Source organism: Elephantulus edwardii, unplaced genomic scaffold (genome assembly GCF_000299155.1).
Source record: "Elephantulus edwardii isolate Elephantulus edwardi_28Jun2011 unplaced genomic scaffold, EleEdw1.0 scaffold00019, whole genome shotgun sequence".
In the NCBI taxonomy this organism is placed as follows: domain Eukaryota; kingdom Metazoa; phylum Chordata; class Mammalia; order Macroscelidea; family Macroscelididae; genus Elephantulus; species Elephantulus edwardii.
In genome coordinates, this window is record NW_006399769.1 from 27638328 (window position 1) to 27647172 (window position 8845).

Below are 8845 nucleotides of genomic sequence, written 5' to 3' on the forward strand. Positions count from 1 at the left end.
TCACACAGTCAAATGCCTTTGCATAATCAATGAAATACAGATAGACACTTCTCTGGTATTCCCTGCTTTCAGCTAAGATCCATCTAACCTCAGCGACAATAACCATGACCCCTTCTAAAACCAGCCTGGACTTCTGGCAGTTCTCTGTTGATGTGCTGTTCCAGTCTTGCTTGCATGTAAAATCAATGATATTGTTCTATAGTTTCCACACTCTGTTGGGTCACCCTTGATTAACAGGGTAAGCTAAGAAATAATATTTTTGGAGATGTAACTTTTAGATGGCAAATGCAACAGTTTGTATGATTTTTCACCCATTACACATCAGAATACTGGCCAAGCTATTCTCCTCCCACATACCCTGGTCATGTGACATATGAGGCCAAAGAGAAAATAGGATTAAAATGAGAGGGTGTATATAATTCTCACCACAGCAAACATTATTCTTTTTGTTTGTTTGGGTTTTGTTTTTATTCATTTCAGTGAACATTTACAAAAAGTTTGGATTTCCATTCAAGAAAACATTATTCTAAGCTCAACAAGGACAAAGAAGATCTCTTCTAGGAGGACGAGGATCTTCTATAGTACAAAGCATTCACAATGGAATTGAGCAAAGAATGCTGAATGTGACACCACTCAACTGTGGAATACTCAGCATTGTTCTTGGTGTTTGATGTCATCAAGTCAAGCATGACTCAGAGCCGCCCTATGAACAACAAATCTGAACTCTGCTCTATCCTGTGCCATCCTCATACTTCTTGACACACAAGAGCCCATTGTGGCAGTCACAGTGTCAATCCACCTGGTTGAGGGTCTTCTTCTCCTTCATCAACCTTCCACCTTTCCTAGCATCACGTCCTTCTCCAAGATATAGCCCCTCCTAGCAACATGCCCAAAGTATGTAAGGCAAAGCCTCATCATCCCTGTCTCAAAAAAGCACTCCCGCTGTACCCTCTCCAAGACATTTGCTCCTTTGGCCATCCATGAGATGTTCAGTGCTCTTCTCCAAAGCAACAGCTTGAAGACATCAATTCTTCTGTCATTCTTATTCATTGTCAAGCTCTCAGATGCATTGCAATTGATTGGAAAGACTATGACCTGACGCAAATGCACCTTAGTCCTTAAACTGACATCATTCCTCCTCAATAATTTGGAGAGGTCGCTAACTACAGATTTTCCCAGTGCAATGTGTGTCCTTATTTCCTGACTGCTGGTACCAAGGGCATTAATTGTGGATCCAAACCAGACAGTTTCAACCTCTTCTCCATCCACTATGATGCTGCCTATCAGTCTACGTAAGAATCTTTGTTTTCTTTACATTGAGATGCAATCCATACCGAATGCTCCATTCATTGGTCTTCTTCAACAAGTACTTCAAGTCCTCCTCATTTTCAGCTAGCAAGGTTGTGTCATCTACATAATACAAGTTATTGATGAGTTTTCCTCTAATCCTGATGCCACACTCCTTTTCATATAGTCCAGCTTCTCAAATAATAAAGAATACAACCCTGACACACTCCCGTCTCAATTTTAAACCATGTAGTGTTCCCCTGTTCTCACTACAGCATCCTGATCCAGGAATAGTTTCCACATAAGCACAATTAAGTGCTGTGGGATTCCCATTCTTCTCAGTGTCAGCCACAACTTGATATGATCCACACAATCAAACGCTTTTGCATAGTCAATAAAGTACAAATAGACATTCTTCTGGTATTCTTTACTTTCAGCCAGGATCCATCTGACATCAGCAATGATAACCCTGGTGCCTAGATCTCTTCTAATCCTGCTTGAACTTCTGGCAATTTCCTATCTATGTACTGTTCTAGCCATTTTAAAAATGATCTTTAGTAATATTTTGCTTGCATGTGAAATGAATATTGTTTGATAGTTTCCACATTGAGTTGGATCACCTTTCTTGGCAATAGGAACAAATATGGACATTTTCTGATCTGTTGGCCAGAAAGCTGTCAACCAAATTAACTAACATAGACCAGTGAGCATATATCCAAGGCTGCATCTGTAAATGGAACAAGTCAATTTGTATCCCATCAACTCCCGGGGCCTTATTTTTAGCCAATGCCTTTAATGCAGCTTTCACTTCCTCCTTCAGTGCCATTGGCTCCTGTTCATATTGTACTTCCTGAAATTTTTACTTAATATAATAAGTCAATACAGGATACTCTGCCACTACAATTATGAAGCTAAAACAATCTTTTTCCAATGGAAAAACTAAGGCATTGAGTATAAAAAAGAAAACAAATTACTAATCAAAGTATTTTTCTGTGAGCAGAGTAAAGGAGTTATATGAAGTATATCTTTCCACATGACTTCTCTACCTCTTATCTGATTTCATATGCAGATGGGTGGGACTATGTGAATGGGGTGTGTGGGACCATCTGCCAGGGGATTGGCTGTCTACCATTCCACAAGGAGACTGGCCAGTCTCAACAATCTACAAGAGGATAGATTAGTCTCACCAATAAGTTGAACAGCTCTAGCTGTAGAAATAGGAATTCTTCTTCTACCAGAACAGATGGAATTATTTGCCGAGAGAGAGAACAGACATCTCCCCCCCCACCCAACCCAGTGAAGTGTAGGACACACTTCAGTACAGCAGCAGCATTGATGGCTGAATTGGAGAATTGATGTCAGATGGGACTTTTTTGGTGAGGGAGGGCAATATTGGAAAGACTGAGAGCTTTGTTGAACAATTGTGGGTGGGAAGCCAATATTGGCAGGAGCGAGAACTTAGGAGCACTTAAAGCCATGAGGCTTGAGGCTAAAGTAACTGCGTGCACATTTTGGGAGCTTTTCTTTTTTTCTTTATTTTTTTTTGAGCTTGTTCATGTAAAGCACTTTTTTAATTATTATTTTATTATTTGTGTGTGTGTGTGTGTGTGTGTACCGTCAAATCAGATCTGACTGGTACAGGAGGAGATTGTCCCTCCTTCCCCAGCAGAGCATCTGATGGATGGGAGCTTTTCTATTAATCTGAATGATAACTTTTTATCTTCCCCAATATGGTTTTGTGTGGTCTGTGAAGTATCACATTAGATTTTGGACCCAGCAAAACAGTGAGGCTGGTTTTGAGATGAGTAAAAAGAGGCAGGGAGGATGGGGGACACGTCCGACCTCACAGGGATTGGTTTTGTGCTGACGCTGTGGATGAGGCTAGTTTCCCTCTGTGAAGTTGACAAAGGTAAGCTATGCCACTTCCTATGTGGTCCTTGCTCTTTTTACAACGTATAAAATATCTTTTCTCTAGTTTTCTGTTGATCATTATCACAGTTTGAAAGGAAAGGGAACAGTAGCTAGTAATAGGTAACACAGAAATAGTTACTCTCATATTAACCAGAAAAGACAAAGGCTTTAAGTGACCTATGAGTTTTCTGAGTAGATAGAGTGGGAGTTTGGAACTAGCCTGGGCCTCTTCATTTGAAATCAGCTGCTTTCTCAAAGACCACTTGGATATTTTGGGTGATGTGGGCAGTCCTGGGACCTGGGCCTCCATGCTAGTAGCAAGTGTGGCAAAATTCTCCTTCTTTCTCCATTACAGACTGACTTTTAGAATACCTGTCTGTATTCCTTTCTGACTTGGCCACAAATATAAGAAGTCACTATGTACCTTCTTTTCAGTCCTGAATCTGAGTGCTGAGCAGTTACTGCCGCACCAAATAATTTTGTCATTTGATTACCTTTCTTAACTTCTTCTGTTGTTGTTTGCCATAGAGTAGGAACCAACCCATAGATGACCCTCTGGCAGATTTCCAGAGCACTTGTTGCAGAAGACAAAATGCTACAGCATTCAGTATGAATTACATCTCTATTTCAAGAAAACCAAAATACTTACCACTGTACCAAGAAGCAACATCATGATAAATGGAGGAGGAAAAAAATAAGCCTGTCAATGATTTCATTTTACTGAGATTCACAATCAGTACCTATGGTGACAGCAGTCAAGAAATAAAAAGACATATTGCATTGGGGAGACTCTGCTGCTGCTTCGGACCTCTCCAAAGTTCTAAAGCGCAATGCTGTGAGTTTATCAATTCTGCTACTCTTTTCCTCTTAATCTCTGTTGAAACCATTCACATTGAGTGTGATCATTGAGAGTCCAGGTTTTATCATTGTCATTTTGCTGTGTTCCTTTTTTGTTGTTGCAAACTCACTTTGGTCCATTTACTTTCTTTTGTTATCTCTGTGTGAATGACTACCTTTAGTATTTCTCATAGGTTGGTCATGTTTTCACAAATTTATTAAGTTCTTGCTTTTCTTCCAATGGCTTAATTTGACCTTCATATTTGATGGAATTGACCCCTTTGAATTGTGGCATTGGAGAATAATACTGACTAGCCCATGGACTACAAAAGTCACAAATAAATCTGCCTTTGAGGAAATATAAACAAGGTGCTCCTTAAAGGCAAGGATGATGAAACTTCATCTCACACGTTTTAGGCAAGTTGTTAGGTGGGGCTGGTCTTTGGAAAAACAAATCAAACTGGAAAAAGTTGGAGGGTCAGAGAAAGAGAGGAAGAACCTCAACAAGATGGATTGCACCTGTAATAATGGACTGGAGCATATCAGAGATGATGAGGAAGAAAGGTGTGAAAATCTGCTGTAATGAAGATTGTTGTTGTGTTCCATCGAATTGGGATAGCTAATCCTCTAGTGGATTTCAGAGGTGGTAAATCACACCAATTTTCAGAGGTGGTAAACCATGCCGGAGGAGACTGCTCATCTTTCTCCCCTGGAGCAGCTAGTGGATCTAAACTGCATGCCTTTGAGTTGGCAGCTCAATTCTTTACCATTAATCCATCAAGAAAATCCTATGGAGCAGTTCTCCCATGTAACATGGGTCAGAATCAACTTGAAGACTATGGGTTGGGTTTGGCTATCTAGAGAACATTTGGGAATGGGAGTAACAAGGAAATTCAGTTGTGTTATGAGAGCAATAGGAGGTTATCTTTATATTTATCTATATATATGGTGGCCTAGTGGCAAGAAGCTGTGCTGCAATCCCGAAGGCATGGTGTTTGAGGCCATCAAATACTCTGAGGGAGAAAGATGGGAAATCTCCTTCTGTGTGATTTTCTCTGAAAACTTGGGTCAGCTATGAGCCAGTTCTGACTCTATGGTACACAACAACAACACACACATACACACACACACACACACACACACACACACAGAGAACATAAATTGAACATGTAGCTTTAACATTGGGAGTAATGAAAAAAAATTGGCCTTTAATTGATACTGATAAACAGTTTTCATTATCCTAGAATCCAATTTTCCAGAGCTGATGGAGTTGCGGTGAGTCATCTAGGCCTTGTGATCCTTCTGAGCTTGAGCCTTGAGCAGGCCAGTTTCCTAAATGTCCTCTTTAAGTCAAACACTAGTCTTGTGAATCATTGACGACAGTTCTGTCTTGTGGGTGTGCTCCTTTGAGAAAATCAGTCTGTTTCAATAAACAGAAAATTCTGAGTAGGACTGGAAGCTACTTTCTAGGGTAAATTGCTCTTATGTAAATAAACACTGTTCCTTGTCCCTTTTCCATAGTAATGTAGACATGAGATAGGGTATCAGAATCTTTGGAAGTTCTTTTCTTTCTAGAAAGTTTCTGACTCCCTAGTTGAAATGTTGTTATCAACTTGCAGATAATATATGAACTAAATTTTAATTTTTATTTTTTATTCAATAATGGTTTATACTTTAATACTATTCCCATAGACTAAATACATGTAAGGAGCCCTGGCAGTGTAGTACATAGCGTGTCAGATCACTAACCTAAATGTTAGCAGTTCAAATCAATTAGGTGTTCTGGGGAGAAATATGGACAGCTTCCACCCATAAGGACGTATAGCCTCAGAAACCTAACAGAGCATTACTATGCATCAAGTCAACTCATCAGCAGTGGGTTTGGTTTGGGCTAAAACCCATATATGTGACAGTGCAGTGTAGAGATTATGCAGTGAATGTTACCCCATAATCCAATCAGCCAATCCATTGTAAGAAGATCAAAAGTAGGAAATAACACCTCTACCCAATCAAACATTCTTCTAGGTGGTATAGCACTGCTCTGTCGATTTGCTGTGCAGAGGTAACTTGTGGTGGCTGTGATCTGAACACTGTGACACTGGTGTGTCAAGTGCAATAATGGTTACCCATGGTGGACAGTGTTTGGTGGAGCTTCCCAATTAAGACAAGCTTGGAAGCAGGAGTGGCAACCACTTCTGAAATAGCTTGCCTCTGGAAACCTTGTTAACTTGGAGAAACGAAGAAACTTCATAGGGTCGCTATAATGTAATAAGAGTTCCCCTTGTGCCAATCTGTAACTCCTTTTATCTCCCAAGAGACTAAAGGAGAGAAAATAGAGCAAAGCAGTAAGGAACATTGTTGTTATTGTTGTTAAGTGCCATCGAATTGCAGGCGACTCCCTAGGAAGGAGAGTCCTCAACACTAAGGAACATTGTTGTTGTTATTGTTGTTATGTGCTATCGAGTCGCTTGCGACTCATAGTGACCCTTTAGTATAACAAAATAGAAGAGCTGAGAGCAGAGAGCAGAGCAGGCTCAGGTTTCTGAACTGGGAAAGTCCTAGGAGACACACCAAGGGAAAGCTTTCCCTAACAGCTGGCACCCTGAATTTGGACTTCTATTTTCCTAAATATGCCAGATAAATGGATCCGTAAAGCCATTCACCTCTGCTTTCTATGTTATGCTACTGTTGTTAGGTACCATGGAGTGGACAATGACTCATAGTGACCTTGTGAACAACAGATCTCAACCTTGCCCCATCCTGCGCCATCCTCATCATCTCTGACAGGCCTGAGTCCACTGTCACAGTCATTGTGTCAATCCATCTTAGGGAGGGTCTTCGTCTATTCCTAGTAGCAATAAATAAGATAAATGCAAAGTCCAGGAATTCTTAAATAACATGCAAAGGGACAGGGAAGTTCTGAGAATGGTATTCTAACAACATAATTTACTATGATTCCTTTACATAAGAAGAAGAGGATCCACCTAAAGCTACAAATGTGTTGTGAATAGAATCCTCAGGTGCTAATCTAAAAAAGTCAAGGTCAAATAACATAGTTGTAAGACAAACTCTAAAAGGATAGCATGGTAGGGAAGCCAGGCTGGAAACTGCTCTCTGAATAGAACCATGCACATATAGAAACCTGATCATTTGTCGATTAGTAGGGAAATGCTGAACAGGCTAAAGGAAGCCAGAGAAATGTGTTATCAATATGTAAAATGATAAAATTGGATTCTATGTTATACTATAAAAATATTTGGCAAGATAAAAATTATAAACCTTAAAAATAATGTTTTAAGGACACAAAAGTAGTTTTTAAACAAAATAAAAACAGGTAAAATTGAAAATTGGTATTTGTTAAATTTCAAATACTTATAGATAAAAAAAAAATACCATGTTGTTATGTGCCATCAAGTTGCCTGTGACTCATAGCAGCCCTATGTACATTAGCTCTGAACTCTGCCCTATCCTGAGCCAATCTCATCATCTCTGACAGACTGAATCCCATTTCTCCAGTCACTGAGTCAATCCATGTCATCCTGGGTATTCCTCTCCTGTGCTGTCCCTCCACCATGATTTATCTTGCCAAGGACTAGTCCCTCCTGGCTATGTGCTCAAAGTATGTGAGAAAGAGCTTAAAAATACTTGTCTCCAGAGAGAGCCTGGTTTCACCCTCTCCAGAACAGGCCTGTTTGTTCTGACATGGTATGTTCAACACTCTTCTCTAGTACCACAACCCAAAGGCATTGATTCTTCTATCATACTTACTCATTGTCCAGCTCTTGGATGCATACCAAGTAATTGCAAAGACCATGGCCTAGATCAGGTGCACCTTAGTCTCCAGACAGATATTGTTGCTCTTCAGCACTCTGGAAAGGTCCCTGACAGCAGACTTTCTCAATATAATCCTTCTTTTGATGGTGCCAAGAGTGTTGATTGTGAAAAGCAGGTTTAATTTTTCTATTTATTTTTATTGCCCAATTTTATTTTGTTTTGGGGGTGTTATCTGTTGTTTCAATTTGTTTCTCCTTTTCTTTGTCCCATCTGACAAGAGGTAACAACTGCGTCCAACCACATATTTACCTTCTGTGGCTTCACTTATCAGGCTAGATTAAAGGCCAGCTTATGCTCCATCCAATGAAAGACTGAAATAAAAATACAGACTCAGTAGATTAGAAGCAGTACATAAACAACAAATTGAAATGCAGAACACTAGGCTAAAATGTCTTGTCAAGGGTTAGGCCTGGACCAAGGTCAAAGGGAAAAGAAAGGATTCAAGGAATATCAACAAGTCAACAAAGGGAGTGAACAGCCTCATCCATCTGATTAAACTCCCATGGGGTGCCCCTCCCCTAGAAGACCACCCACCTGGCTAAACCACAATGGAATGTCCCTCCCTTCTCTCTCTAAAGATCCTTACTATAAAAACCCTGCCCTCAATCTTAAAATGTGGTATTCCCTGGTCTTGCTTTCTGCCTGTCTCTTTCCCTGCAGACCAAGGAATCCTTTCCGGGAGCCCCCCTTAATAAAGCTTCACCTGGGTAGAGCGAAAAGCAGAATTTAAGAAAGGTGACAGAGTTAGTGAGACAAAGGATAAAACCTTCATACTTAGTGAGATGAAGAATAAAACCTTCAGTATTAATCTGTTAGAGGAACAATAGGAAAGAAGCTTGAGAATGAAGAAAGCTTAAGAATCATGTGGAGAGAAAGATGAATCATGTGGGACACCAAGAGGAATAACTTGCTTATGATTGGGAGAACAGATGAAAAAAGCATAGGCAAAATCATTGAGGATTTTTTTGATGAAAAC